Raw genomic sequence first — 16342 nt, forward strand, 5'->3', positions numbered from 1 at the left:
TCCTTCAAGTCAATTCCTGCAACCACAAACAATCAAACAATTACCAAGCACTTGCATTTCATATAATAAAACATATATTCAACATGCAGACCAAGGAACACATGAAATAACTCATTAACACAAGCTATTGAGAAAAATAAACCAGTTTGTATTAATAACGAAACAAAGAAACTCTTACAACCTGTCCTTGGTGTTGTGCAAGTTCCTCCCAGGGTCCATCAAGGGTTTTCCTCTACTTTGACAAAGCTCACCCACTTCCAAGTAGAATCAAGCAAAGACAATCTCTCCTCACAAGGTTCTAAATGGGAGTCCTAATTCCTGCAGCATTTACCCAAAGAAAATGTATAGCTCCAACCTCTCCTCCCTCTGGCTCAATGTCTTTATTTATAGTGCTGTAAAGAGGTTATTCAGGTCCATCATCAATGGGATAATCCCCCCCTTTGGGTGGGATAGCTCCCTTATTGATGGGATAAGTTCCTCCTTAATAGAGATACATGAACCAACTGGAGGCGCATCCAATTCATCAAACCGACCTCTAGAAAGTTCTAGAAGTAACCACAAGTAACTTTTTTAAGATGAAACTCGCGCATTTTTCCTTTTACAGAAGGACGCACCTGTCCCTTAACATACAGAGCGTCCAAGGACGCAACTTTTGTGAACATTGTGAGCGTCCCCGCAGGTAAGGCTAGAGAGAACCTGCGACCCCAGAGATAAACATATTTTTGACAAGACTTTCTCTCTTCTTTGAGTTTGAGATGGATAGCAGAGGCATAAGACTTGCCTAAGAGGGTAGCATGACTGTTGATTTGAGCCATACTAACTGTAAGTGGTCATGGTGACATTTTTTAGTGTAACAAGGTATTGGTGAAGTAATTATATTTTTTTTTATCTATTTCACTATGAATCTTAGTAAAATGTTTCAATGCTTGAAAGGAAAAAGTAATTGAGCTGAGAGGCTCATTCTACAATCGATTAGGATGGAAATGTGTAAGTATATCACGTCCTCAAAAAATAAAAATAAAAATAATTTTAGCTAATCTCAACAAAAAAAACAAAAAAAAATGAAATTAAATATAAATAATTTAAAATCATCAAGAGCCTCATTCTACAAACCAGTATGAAGGACATGTAAGTATGTCATTATCCTCAAAAAAATATAAAAATAGTTTTCGGTAATGTTAACAAAAACAAAAATTAAATAACCATATAAATAAATAATTATTAAAAATATAAGAATGACTTAAAAAAATTTAAACATATTGAAATTTTATAAATTAAACTTATAATTTTTAAAAATATTTACAAATTTTACACAACATTCAAAAATTCAAAATTTTATTGAAAAATACCATTTGCGCTATATAAAACTATTTTTTTAAAAATACTAAATTTATAATTCTTAAAAATATATACCAAATTTGAAAATATTAAATTTAAAATACTAAATTTATAATTCTTAACAATGTCTACCAAATTTAAAAATATTAAATTTATAATTCTTAAACATGGCGTTTTTATATAACATGGAAGGCAAGAAGTGTTGAAAAAGGACAATTTCCTTAAGTTAAGCTTAGCGTTTTAAAAATACATTTGATAAGTGAACTGCAAATCCCATCATGCATGCACATCATACACCATACATATTATATTTTATATTTAGTAAATAGCGTTCGGATTATATTAATGAAGGGAGTAGTCTACCTAGGCGGTAGAATGGCCCGTTTTCCGTCACCGGCCGGAAAATCGTCCGGCTCCGGCCACCGGGAATGTCTCCACCCTCCGCCACCCTCCCCTAGCTCTGCCACCCTCCTTCTCCGCTTCTCCGCCACCCTCCCCTGGCAATCCTGACATTCCCTGCCAGGGCCTGACAAAAAATCGGATTCGGATCGCAGGGAATGGGGCCTGACATCCCCTGACAGACTACTCCGATCGGGGACGAGCTATTGCAGCCACGGTGTATTGTTCCGGGGAGCTCCTTATTCCGGTTCCAATTCGAATTGTCACCCGCGCGCTGCAATGCATAATCATAACCCTGTTGCAATTGTATGAAAGACCCTGACCAAGATTGCAATCTACTCCGATCGGTTTCTGGAACAGCTAATTCTCACCCGCGCGCTGCAATGCATAATCATAACCCTGTTGCAATTGTATGAAAGACCCTGACCAAGATTGCAATGCATAATCGCTGACCCAGAGAATCAGCGATATACCTTAACTGACTTTAGAATTGAACAACTTGACCTTAGCCGGTCAATTCTTCTGGTCATAAATTCTACAACAGCTAAATTCTAGTTTCTGGAACAGCTAATTCTGGTTTCTGAAACGAGTTTAACGAACAACAGGCGTGACTTCAGTTAGGAATACCATCTTCTCTGGTTTCTTTTCATTTATATAACATACATTGTTATTGTTATTATCATGCCTAAATGATATAGTGTGTTCATTCCTTACCATCTGTGAGTGATTTAATAGTTTTCATCGTTATCATCATCTTTGAATTTTATAAAATCTTCTGTTTCTGTCTTCATTGCATTCTTCCCTGATATCTGCAATGCAAAAGAAAAGTAAGGGAGCCATCAACAGCAGGGGCTGTCATCAAATGTCATGCGCAGAAGAGGATTCAGGGTACTCCCCACTTGAGAGAATATTTACAGGATGTACCCACTTTTGGAAATCCTCTTATGCATAACCAGTATTTTTGCCCCATTGAAGGGTTTTTTGTGACTGAGAACGATATGGTAATGGAGGACATTGTTGTGGATATCCAGACAATGTCAAGGGAAACACAAGTACTATATCACAGAGCAGGGCCTCGGTCTGAGATACGTTTTAGCCCTGATGAAGTCCATGCTGCCATTGTTACATGTGGGAGGTTATCACCTGGCGTTAACGCAGTCATCAGAGAGCTTGTAATTGGTCTCTGGTTTCGGTATGGAGTAAGGGATATAAGAGGGATTAGGTCAGGCTATCGTGGGTTTTATTCATCAGAGCCTGTGGTTTTGTATCCAAAGTTGGTGGATGATTGGCACAAGATAGGGGGGACAATGCTGGAGACCTCGAGGGGGGGATTTGATTTGCAGAAGATAGTGGATGGCATTGAAGCCCATGGTTTTAACCAGGTTTATATCATTGGTGGGGATGGGACCATGAAGGGTGCAGTGAAGATATTTGAAGAAATTAAGAGGAGGAGACTAAAGGTTTCCATTGCCGGGATCCCAAATTCTGTGGATAATGATGTGGGGATTATTGATGTGTCCTTTGGGTTTCATACAGCAGTAGAGGCAGCCCAGAGTGCCATCAATGCAGCCCATGTTGAGGCCGAGAGTGCCCCTAATGGAGTAGGGCTGGTTAAGTTGATGGGTAGGAATACTGGACATATTGCACTGCATTCAACTTTGGGTAGCAGGGATGTGGATTGTTGTCTTATACCTGAAAGCCCATTTTATCTGGAGGGAGAAGGGGGTATTATACCTGAAAGCCCATTTTATCTGGAGGGAGAAGGGGGTATTATACCTGAAAGTCCATTCTCGTTGGAAACTTATACTTGATTGTTTTTTTATTCAATGCTTTAGAGTTTGTACACATCTTACACTGCCCATCTTTCTTCGATGTCATATGACCTGATAACATGCTCAAGCTCACAATCTCTCCATTAAAGCCCTTTGACAACAACTCACCAACTTGCTGATATAATTCCATGCTTTTCAATGTACTCATCTTGTGCAGTGCCTGATTTGGCAATGTCACACCTAGAATCAAGTCCATCTCATGTGCAGTCTTCCTCTTTGGTGGCAATCCATTTGGAAAGTCATTGCATGCTGTCTCTATACTCGTCGAACAACCCTTCACTTTTGCAGGATATTCTCAAGCAACCAAAGAATTTCAAGCAACAAGAGTTCAAGCAACCAAGGAATTTCCATTATTTTCAGGGCAAAAACATCGCCTCTTTAGAGATTTGGATCTTGATAGTATAAGATATTTGTCAAATATTTTATAGTAGGTCCTTGGAACTTGTTTTAAACCATAAAGAGATGTAATCAACCTAAATACCAAATGCTCCTTAACTTGTAACCTGGAACCCCTGTGTGTAGCGTACCAAGTACCCTTTCTACTCCATTGAGGTTACGAGTATCTTTCCAAGTACACACATAGTCTCCTTTTTATAAAGAGTAAGGGATGCATCTAAGCTCATGTCATTGCTTTTACATCAATACCTATAGCAGTCATGAAAAAAAATTGAAGAGATATAATTCCATTCTCCATTATACCTGGTAGACTTCCATGGTCAGTCAGAGCTGTCCAGAATGGCTATAGTCCAAAATGAAGCCTGAGGTTTCAACTTATTGAACTGATAGCCCATAGCTATCATTCCACAAATTTACTAGTGCCTAATCACATGACAGTGTGGTGTTGGTCAATTCAAACGACAAAACTAGTCACTCTTATAAATTTCCTTTGGTCTAGAATGCATAGTTCCACTCGTTGCCCTCGTTAATCTTGATTTGGTGATATTCACTCTTCAAGTCTCTTTGAAAAGTATCTCATACCACTCAAATTATCCATTAGATTTTCCACTCTCATTGGAAACTTATACTTGATTGTTGTTTTATTCAAAGCTTTAGAGTTTGTACACATATTACACTGCCCATCTTTCTTCGATGTCATCAGACCTGATAACGTGTTGAGGCTCACAATCTCTCCATTAAAGCCCTTTGACAACAACTCACCAACTTGCTGATATAATTCCATGCCATCAATATGGGAAGCAATATTTTGCACTACGCTTTCAAGTACATCAGATGATGAATTTGTTCGTGTTGATGAGTCTCTCAGTAACTGCAAAAGAGTCCGAGCCTTCTGTTGGGCTTTAGATGTTCCATGAACTGTGAGCTCAAGGAGTCCTGGAATGACTCCTTCTTTAAGGATGGCTTGCCTATATTCACCTATATTTGCTTGACATAAATTCAGAAGAGCACCAACAGCATGCTCACGGCTCTGAGGAGAACCATCTTCCACTGCTTCCACCAGCGCAAGAATTCCCCCTTCCTCCTGTTGAGCCTCAAACCTGCACCTTCCTATACACCCTCTCAGCTTTCTTTTTCCACTTATTTCATCCACCCAGCTGTTAAATCATTGCATTGTAGTTTAAAAAGAGCTTTTTACATGGTTTTCTGACTATGCTTATGACTGTTGTTTGGTTTAGTTTTTGTTCATACCGCTGCGGAAACTTCTCAGTTTCCGCAGCTAGCACAGGATTCCGCAGCTATTTTGTTAAAAGCTGTGCTACAGGTGTCCTATGAAGAAGCGAGCTACATGGGCAAGCTACAGGTGACGGATACATGGAACGTGTCCCTTCAAATCAGCCAAATCATCCATGGAAGGTCACGCTCAACGAGAGTCAAAGGCAAAGCCAACCAAGGAGTTCAGCGGTGGCACATCTCTGTTTTGGGCACGTGAATGTTTACGTGGCACAGTCCTCAGCCCACGAAGACACCGGCACACCTGGAGATCATCACCGTAACCTGAATCCAACAGCCACCACTCCGAAGATTTAATAGACATGATGATAGTTACACTAGATCTCGGCTGAAGGGATCTACGTGTCTTTGGCAACACAGTTAATAGCATAGGATTCAGTTAGTTAGTTCAACACTTTTTCATTATAAATAACGCGTTGATGAACGCTGTGAAAAAGCTTTTGGATATGTAAATTTCCGAATTGTTGTTGTTATCACCCCACTGTTTTATATATGTTGCTGCTTTAATACATGAGAAGACTTTTCTGAGTTCATTCGTGTGACTACTCGTTGACTGGCTGAAGTGGCAGAGGGCCCCTGCGCGCTGAAGCCTTGTAAAGTTTTCATTTGGTTTTATTATGTTTTGCTTTCATAATCTTTAGCTTGTACATAACACGTTGTTTTGATGCTTCTTAATTCACTACTATTTATACTTTCACTTCTGCTTTCTTGTAGCTGTCAGCTGATCAATGTTTTTCTGCAGGTTTTCTTAGGCAGCCCGGGAAAATTTTCATCTTTTTGATAACTATTGACATATGAGATCATCTTGTCCTTCCTGCTAACTTTCATTTTTTGAAGTTTAATTCCAGCACTGTCTTTTTCAAGTTGTGATTTGCTTATTTGTTTTTTTTCTGTTATTTAGATATCATACTGCTCATCAATTTATGGTTTCTTTCTATAGTCAAGTGACTCTATTAGTAAGAAATCAAAATATTACTTATTGTAGTGTGATTTAGTTATCATATTGCTTAAACTTATTCATGATTGCTTCCCACAAGGTAGATTGAGCTGAAGGGTAAAGGATGAGGAGAGTTGAAGTAGTGTGACTAGTTTCTTTTATGCAATTTAATTTCTTGCCATTTAGATATCATATTGCTTAAACTTATTCATGATTGCTTCCCACAAGGTAGATTGAGCTGAAGGGTAAAGGATCAGAAGAGTTGAAGTAGTGTGACTAGTTTCTTTTATGCAATTTAATTTCTTGCCATTTAGATATCATATTGCTTGACTTGTTCATGATTGCTTCCCACAAGGTAGATTGAGCTGAAGGGTAAAGGATCAGAAGAGTTAAAGTAGTGTGAATTAGTTGCTTTGCTTTGAGTTGCTTTAAGTTCAATTTTTACTTTCTTTTCATTCAGCAGCAAGGATACTGGGCCATTGTCATTAGTTCACTGTTTTTCTTAAGAATTGATTTCATTACAGTTGTTTTAAAGCTTTCTTTTTGAGCACTTTTAAGTTTGAAAAAAATCACTGTAGAAATCACCATCACCATTATCATCCATACTTCATTTTCATTTTCACCCTCACACATTAGGGAAAGATAAATCCAAAAACAAACTAAAAACTCAAAAACGACAAAAGATTAAGGAAATGGTTATCTAGTACATATAGTACACTTCACTTCATCAGCTTATGAATCCCGGATTGACATTTTAAATAGCAATTTAGAACACACTAAATTGACCAAACATTTTGGCGCTGTTGCCGGGGAAGTGAAACTAGCTAGCCAATTTCTTAAAAAAAGAAAAAAAAATTCAAGGAAGGAAAATTGGTAACCTCTCAAAGTATGCTCTCCTCTTGCACTTAGTGTGATCTGGAGGATCAGAAAAGAGAAAGTTATTGGTTTAATAGTTTCTTGAGTATGCTCTCTTCTTGCACCTAGAGTGACCTGGAAGATCAGAAAGAGAATTATTAGCCTGACTTGAAGAAAAATAAAAAAAAATGGCATGCATAGAGCAAGAGATTCTAGGGAAGGTTTTTAGCTAGAGCCAAGAGTTTGATTTTTACAACTCCATCTACTTCAAAGAATAGACAAGAGACACCTCCATCATCTCCAACCTACACTCCTAACCCTAGGATTCCTGGAATTCAAGAGGCAGTATTTGACTCTCCCACACCATCCATCGAATCTGAATTAGGAAGAGATCCTTTCCTTCCTTCTACAGGGAGACAAATTGTAATTGAAGAAGTAGAATCATCTGAGGAAGAAGAGGGAGAAATTCCTCCTAGTTCACCCTTAGTAGAGGAACCAGAGGACTCTGAATTCTCCAGGGAAACTACCATGACAGAAGAAGGAGAAAATGGATTTGGTAGAGGTAGAGGTAGAGGAGGAGGAGGAGGTAGAGGTAACATTGGGGGAAATAGGGATGGAGATAACTCATTCGGATTTCCTATAGTCGATGAGGACTCTCGAGCCACAATGAAGAACATCTCACCATCTGTCCTCCCAAACTTTCATGGGTTAAGAAATGAGGATCCTGAAACATTTCTATTTGAGTTTGAGGTCGTGTGTCGAACTTATGATTATCTGGAAGACTCTCAAAAACTCAAATTGTTTCCTTCAACATTGAAAGGAGCAGCTTTGAAATGGTTCATGGGATTACTCACTCAATCCATTAGGACTTGGAATGATATGAAACAAACGTTTTTGGATAGGTACCTGGACTATTGTATGCCCACCAATCACAAGGATGAGGTATTCAAAATGGTACAAAAAGAAGATGAAAACTTGGAAGATTTACTTGAAAGATTCCAATATAATCTGAAAAGAGCAAAGATGAGTAACTTAGATGAGGAGACCTTGAAAGCCCTTCTATTAAAAGCCATTAGAGATGAATGGATAGATATTTTGAACATGATGGGGAAAGGAGACATATCTCAACTTCCACTTCATGATATAGTAGAGCTATGTGTCCATCTCTCAAGGGGGAAATCTAAAACTCAAAAAGGGCCTAGAGATCCTTCTCTCATCAGAGCAAACAAATCTGCAACTGGATCAGTAAGTAGGGCTGAGATTGGCAACATGCTTGATGAGTTCAAAACTGATATCTTAGGGAGTCTTAGTGAGCAACTAGACACTCTTAAGATACACAACAAGCAGAAAGCAGAAGCTGAAGCTTTGGCCATCTTTTGCCCAAAATGTAGAAAGAAACATGCTCTAAGGGAATGTCCCTTGGATGCAAAATTTGTAGAAACATGTGTAATTTGTTCAGAGAATCATGAGACCAAGGATTGTCCTTCAATTCCTGGGCTCAAAGCTGTCTTTCAAGAAGATCCAAATACAATTGAGTCTCTCTGTTTTGTTGCAAGGAGACCTTGGCAGGGGCAACAAAATCAAGGGTTTAACAACTCTATGAATTTTCAACCCCCACCAAATTGGAATCCTTGGCAACAACCTTGGTCCCAACCTCAAAATCCTTTTCAATCATGGGTACAAGGTATGCAAAATCCTTATGGGAGATTTGCTCAATTTTATCAATATCCTCCATCTTTTCAAAATCAACAAGCTCCACAACTTCCAAATCAAAACCCACAACTATCATTGCCATTTCCACAACAACAACAACCTTCTCAACAGAATCCAAATTCTCAACTCTTGCTCCCATTCCAACAGAAGTCAAATCAACTTCCTTCTCAGCCATTGCCAAACCCCAATAATAAAAACCCTCAAAATGCTTACATGATGGAAGGTAAACAATTTCCTACTTATATGATTGTCCCTCTCAATGATGTACAACTCAGATCAGGTAGAGTCTTAGATAGGCCTTCTATAGATGCTCAAAATCAAAGCATTTCTGAGGAAGAATCTCTTGAAGCCAATAAGGGTTCTGAAGCATCTCTTCAAAACCCAAACACTCAGAAAGGAAAAGAAAAAGAACTAACCCCCACAACTCCTATAGTTGAGCAACCTGCATCTTCATCCACACCTCCTTTTCCTGAAAGATTACAAATTGACAAATGGGTGGAAAAACAAATCTTGTTGCCTGACTATGATTTTCTAGATGAATTGAAGAATGTATTTATCAAGATTCCCTTGTTACAAGCCATTAAGGAGATTCCTATTCTAGCAAAAACAATAAAGGAGTTGAGTCTTAAAAGACCAGGAAGGAAACCAAGAGATACAAGAAAAATCCACCTGGTAGGAAAAATTGCAGATATCATGATGGGAAAAATTACTATGCTGAAGTATGTAGATACCAGTAGTCCAATTTTCAAAACACATATCAATGGGGTTGAAATTCCAAATACTTTGATTGATTTTGGGGCTGCTATCAACATTATGAGTAGACAGACTATGCAACAGCTGAAACTTCCTAACCTTCTCTTTACACCTACTTTACTGCAACTTGCAGATCGATCAATTATTAAACCAGATGGTGTATTAGAAGACATTTCAGTCTCCTTAGACTCTTGGGAATATCCAGTAGATTTCATGATTTTAACTCCCAAGAGTAATTTAGGAGAACATCCTCTCATCTTAGGAAGACCTTAGCTAGCCACAGCTGATGCTTTTATCAGTTGTAGGTCTGGGGATATGTATATTTCTGATGGTAATTCGACAAAGAAATTCAATTTGTATCCTCCAGTAAAAGAAATTACAGAAATAGAAGATAATGAGTGGATTGATGATGAAGATACTATACAACCTGTCTTTACCATTTCCGAAGTTAGTGAAGATAGTCAAATTCTGAACACATTAGAAAACTTTGAAACATCTTCAGAATATGACCACACAATTTCAGTTAGATTCTGACATTGAGTATCTATCATCTAGACAAATGTCTCTTTTCTCTATGGAAGAGTTTGGTAGTTCCGCCATTGAGATCTTTCCAGGTAAAACATTGAATACCAACAAAAACTTGGAAAGATCACAACAGGAAGAGCTAACCAAAATCTTGCAAAAACATTCTACTGCATTTGCATGGGAGTATACCAATATGAAAGGTATTGACCCTAAAACTTGCATTCACCACATCTACATTGAGGAAAACAGTAGACCAATCAGACAACCTCAGAGAAGGATGAATCCAAACCTTAGGGAGATAGTGAAAGAAGAGCTCCAAAATTTACTTAATGTAAACTTCATTTATCCAATTTCAGATAGCCGATGGGTTTCTCCTTTGGTTATAGTACCTAAAAAGAATGGTAAATGGAGGGTTTGCATTGATTACAGGGAATTGAACAAAGCAACCTTGAAGGATCACTTTCCTTTACCCTTTATTGATCAGGTATTATATACTTTAGCAGGCAAAAAGTATTTCTCATTTTTGGATGGTTTTAGTGGTTACAATCAGATTCAGGTAGCACCTGAAGATCAGGACACGACCACATTTACCTGTCCATGGGGAACTTTTGCTTACCGAGTACTTCCTTTTGGATTATGTAATGCACCCGCAACATTTCAAAGGGCAGTACTAGGAATCTTTTCTGATCTAATCCATGATTGTGTACAGGTTTATATGGATGATTTTACAGTTAATGGTAATACATTTGAAGAGGCATTAGAGAATTTGGAAAAGGTCCTTATAAGATGTAAGGAAACAAACCTTTCATTAAGTCATGAGAAATTCTTTATGATGTTTACTGAAGGGATTGTTTTAGGACATCATATTTCAGGAGATGGGATTAAAGTTGATAGATCAAAAGTTGAGGTCATCTCCAAGTTGCCTATTCCAAATTGTCAAAAAGATGTTAGAAGTTTTCTTGGATTTACTGGATATTATAGAAGATTTATTGAAAACTTCACCAAAATAGCATCTCCACTCTTCAAATTACTTACAAAATACTGTGAATTCAAATGGGATCCTGATTGTCAATCTGCATTTGAAACTTTGAAAACAAGAATATCTGAAGCACCCATTTTGAGATGGCCAAATTGGAAACTTCCTTTCCATATTTCTACAGATGCTTCAGATACAGCTCTAGGAGCTGTGTTGGGTCAAAAGGATTTAGTTCCTTATGCCATTTACTACACCAGTAAAAATTTGACTCCCACTGAGTTAAACTATACTGTGACTGAGAAAGAGTTCTTAGCTGTTGTTCATGCAATCAACAAGTTTAGACATTATATAACCGACTATGAAACTTTTGTCCATACTGATCATTCTGTAATTAGATATCTCATGAACAAACCTGTTACTAATGGCAGAGTTACAAGATGGCTTTTACTTTTACAAGAATTCAATATTACTGTGTTGGATAGACCAGGGAAGCAAAATACAGTAGCTGATTTCTTGTCTAGAATCTAAAATACTAACGAAGATTCTCCTGTAGAGGATAAGTTTCCAGATGAATATTTGTTTTCCGTAACAACTAAGACTCTTTGGTATGCAGATATTGCTAACTATTTGGTTACAGGGAAACTACCTCCACATTTATTTCCTAATGAGAAAAGAAGAATCATTCAGGAGAGTTCAAGTTATTCATGGATTTCTAATGAATTGTTTAAAATAGGGCTAGATTGTGTGATCAAAAGATGTGTTCGGGAAGATGAAATGCCTGACATCCTCAAGGCATGTCATGATGAACCATGCGGTGGAAACTTTGCTGACAAGAGGACGGCCTATAAAATCCTTTCTTTAGGATATTACTGGCCTTCTCTCTTCAAAGATGCAAAACAATATGTCAGAAGGTGTGACAGCTGCCAGAGAGTTGGGAGACCGACTCTTTCAAATGAAATGTCATTACAGCCACAGGTACTCATCGAACCCTTTGAAAAATGGGCTTTAGATTTCATTGGACCAATTAATCCACCATCTAAACAAAAGAAGTATATATTGGTTTGCACTGATTATGTCACTAAATGGGTAAAAGCCAAGGCATTGCCTTCAGCCACTGAAAATTCAGTTGTTCAATTTCTTTTTGAGGATATTTTTACTCGTTTTGGTGTCCCAAGAGAAATTGTGACAGATCAGGGAAGTCAATTTACATCTAATTTGATGGAGAAGCTGATGGAAGAATACAAAATCAAGCATAGAAAATCTACTCCTTACCATCCGCAAGAAAATGGCCAAGTGGAATCTACAAATAAAGTTCTTGAGAGTATCATCACCAAAACTGTTCATCTACACAGGAGAGATTGGGCAGAAAGGCTTCCTGAAGCCTTATGGGCCTACAGAACTACATGGAGGAACACAACATGACATTCTCCCTATGAACTTGTTTATGGGAAAGAAGTCCTAATCCCCATTAAGTTTCAAGTCAAGACTTTCAAGATGGCAGTTCAATTGGGGATGAATCTATCAGAAGCCCAAAAGCACAGAATAGAGCAGCTGAATGAGCTAGATGAGATCAGACAAGATGCAATTTTAAGGACTGATCTAGTTCAACATCAAAGAGCTAAGTGGCATGACAGATACATCAAAGGGAGAAAGTTTCAAGAGGGAGATTGGGCTTTACTGTTTGATTCCAAGTTTAAATCAAAGGGAAGTTTCAGACTCATTGGCTTGGGCCATATGAGATTGATAAAGTCTTTAACAATGGAGCGGTAAGAATCAAGACCATTGATGAATTTCAGACTCCTCTTATTGTGAATGGCCACCGATTGAAAATTTATCATAAGCCACTTTCAAAAGAGGAGTTTGTCAAAATGTTCCAAGAGAATTCTGCAATCAGGCTGGTGGAGAAGAATCCTTCTCCTTCCCCACCAGCCTAATCTTTGTTTCTTTCAGTTTTTGAAAAAAAATAAAAAAAAATAAAAAATAAAATAAAAAAAATTGTGTATAAGCCTGAAAACCAATCATAGATTGGCAGTCTTATACAGAAAATGTAGAGTGAAAATCAGGGACACCTGACACTCTATATTTTCCAAAAAAAAAATCTCCTCCCCTTCTCTTTCCATCTTCACTTCATCTCACTTACCATTTCACTTCACCTCCATCTCATTCCCATTTCCATTTCACTTCACTCCACCTCACTTTCATTTCACTCCACTCATTCCATTTCACTCCATCAATAAAAGTCCCCTTCAGGACTATTTTCATTCAGTTGGTTTTCCTCTAACTATCTTTGTGCAGTTAAGGGGGTGCTGTCTCAGTTTCCGCAGCTGGAGACCGTTTCCGCAGCCAGAAACAGTTTCCGCAGCCAGCATCACTCTGTTTTCAAAATTTACAGTCAACTGTTAGTGCCATAATCATGAAATGCAGGTGTAATTGAGCTAAAGACATGGGGCATCTCCAAGATAACAAAGAAGAGCAATTGGTTAGAAGCCTTGAGCAAGAAATGACAAAGTTACAAAGGTATGATCAAAAATCTTTATCAAATAACAATTCAAGTCATAATTACGCATAGTCATTAAACCATAACAAGTTCTACTATGAGCGATGATTTGATACAATAGCTCCACTACCACTCCTATTCCACGATATCACTCCACACACCTCGCATTAATTGCCCTAACGGTCTCATGATTATCCCGAGTTTAAACTCAAGACTGACTGCACTTCCATTTATTACCCGTACTCTTGAGACGTGACCTATTGTGTTACGGCTCTTCTTAGTCGTAATTTCCGCAGCCGTCTGTTGAGACGTGTAAAATTTCATACGCAGTCATCTGATTCGAAAGAGTCCCGCCGTTACTGTAGAACCTCTATTTTACACCTATTTGTCTACCATTTTCCTCCACTTTTCCTTATCTTTCCTTCACTTTTGCCTCATTTTCACCATAAAACCTCTCAGATCATTACATTCAGTGTCAATAAGCATGATCAAGCAAGTTTTGCTAATGGATGACTATTTGTTTAGTTTTTGACTTACTTGCAGGAATCCCGCAGCTATCTGATGATCCCGCAGCTATCTGAAGATCCTGCAGCCGTTTTGTTAAATACTATGATCCACGTGTCGGTTTGCTAGATGGGCCACATGGGCACTCAGGTATCAGTGTGCTCGAGGTTCCTGTCCCTTTGTTTCAGCCATCCACGTCACTTTCACCCATGGTCAAAGCTGGTTTAGCCACGGTCAACTCAAGGTGGTTTAAACGGTGTTTGAGAGCTGTTTGGTCACGGCACCGTAAATGGTGATCTGTCTATGATCTACGGGTGGCAGAGGATGCAATCCAACAGGGGATTTATTATCCATGTCGACAAGAACCACTGAACTCGTCCACGCAACCGTGATGTGTCCAAGGACCATTAATACGCATACTGTTTTATTGTTTTTCTGTTAACTAGTTGTACGCGTAGGATAACTTAGAAGCTCCTATAAATTGATGCGTCTGCGTACGCTCAAAGAACTTTTGATTAGTTGTATTTTTGCTGCACTCGTGTTGAATTTAGAAGCGTTTGTGAACTCTGTTTTCTAGTGCTATTCCAGCACTCTGTTTTGTAAACTTTTTGCAAATGGAGAAATCAATATAGCACTGTTTTGAAGTTTCCAGATCTTTGAGTTCTCTTGTGGCTGAATGAACAGAGGGCCCCTGCTCATCTCAGCCTTTGTAAAGTATTTCATGTGCAGCATTCCATTATTTTCTCATTTGTTTCCTTAAGCATGTATAGTTTTATTTACTTGTTTTCCTTTATTTTCAGCTGATCAGTGTTATTTCTTTGCAGGTTTCTTTTAGCCCGGGATTTATTTTTATATGTGTTGTGTTTGCTTTACAGCTAATGGTATTTGAAGTTGACAATTCAAGTGCTGCCTTTGTCTTTATAGTTAGTTTTTAATCTTATTTCTCAAAGAGCTGTTAACATACATGAATGATCTTCATCATAAACTACTATCTTTTAAGATCAAAATATCACTAACTTGCAGCTTGTTTGGGTGCTTTTTGGACTGTTCTTAAGCTACTTTCTTTCCGTACTTTACACAGTACATGTGCTTTGAAGTATTGAGTTAGAAAGAGTAAATCATTACCACTAGTCTTTAAAGTAGAAGTTTTTGATTTTAAAGTGCTTCCTAGACTATTTCCTCACTACTTTCTAATCATGCTTTCCATAGTACATATGGCTGAAGTAGAGAATTAGAAATAGCAAATTATTATCATTAGTCTTTCAAGCATATTTTTCTCACTTTTATAATTCCACTTAAGCTACTTTCTTTCCGTGCTTTACACAGTACATGTGCTTTGAGGCATCGAGATAGAGAGAGATAATCTTTATTCTTGGGTTTTAAAAGTGATTCTCTTTTTTTTTATTAGCAGCAACTTGAACGATGTCTAGTGCCATTGGTAGTGGTCATTTGCTTTCAAGTTTATTTCAAGTCATTTCAATTTCATTTATTCATTCCAAGCATTTCCTTTCAAGCAAATAGTTAGAGATCACTCAACACACACTTCCACTCATTTAGAATTCACTCTACACACACACCATCACTCACTTGTTTATAAATTCTCATTCCATCTAGGAACATAATTAAACCGCAACAACACCCCCAACGATAAGAAAAACTCTAAGAGGATACTTAAGTACATATAGTACACCTTCACTTCATCAGCTTACGAGCCCCGGGTTGACAATAAATACTAGCAATTTAGATAACACTAAATTGACTAAACATTTTGGCGCCGTTGCCGGGGAAGTGAAATTAAGTAGCCATATTCTTAGAAGAAAAAAAAATATAAAAAAAAAAACAACAACTTCAAGAAAAGAAGTTAATAACCTATCTAAGTATGCTCTCCTCTTGCACTTTGAAGTGATCTGGAGGATCAGAAAGGAGAAAGTTATTAATCTAATAGTTTCTTGAGTATGCTCTCTTCTTGCACCTAGAGTGAACTGGAAGATCAGAAAAAGAACTATTTAACTTGACTTGAGGATAAAATAAAAATGACATGCATAGAGCTAGAGATTCTAGGGGGAGGTTTTTAGCTAGAGCTCGAAGTTCAATTTTTACAAGTCCATCTGCTTCAAGAGATAGACAAGAGATACCTCCCTTATCTCCAACCGAAACTCCTAGTCCTGAAATTCAAGAACCAAGAGTTGACTCTCCTATACCTTCTATTGAGTTTGAACTAGGAAGAGACTCTTCTCTTTCTCCTACCAGACAACCAATTGTAATTGAGGAAATAGACTCACCTGAAGAGGAAGGAGAAATCTCTTCTCATTCACCCTTTGTAG

At 37.9% G+C, this 16342-nt stretch overlaps 2 pseudogenes across 1 annotated transcript in view; one reads left to right on the forward strand and one right to left on the reverse strand.

The window, feature by feature from the left end:
- Positions 1 to 2554: 2554 nt before the first annotated feature.
- Positions 2555 to 3548, forward strand: LOC149170047 (ATP-dependent 6-phosphofructokinase 2 pseudogene; annotated as a pseudogene).
- Positions 3549 to 4512: 964 nt separating this feature from the next.
- The window catches only part of LOC149170048 (U-box domain-containing protein 17-like), a 28267-nt pseudogene continuing 16437 nt past the window's right edge, over positions 4513 to 16342 (reverse strand). The window contains exon 4 of the transcript XR_016259211.1: positions 4513 to 5046. The product of XR_016259211.1 is annotated as a U-box domain-containing protein 17-like (transcript). The remainder of the gene's footprint in view (positions 5047 to 16342) is intronic.

Source organism: Pinus tabuliformis, chromosome 4_2 (genome assembly GCF_031772625.1).
Source record: "Pinus tabuliformis cultivar Carrire ecotype Pingquan chromosome 4_2, CPIR1, whole genome shotgun sequence".
NCBI lineage: Eukaryota > Viridiplantae > Streptophyta > Pinopsida > Pinales > Pinaceae > Pinus > Pinus tabuliformis.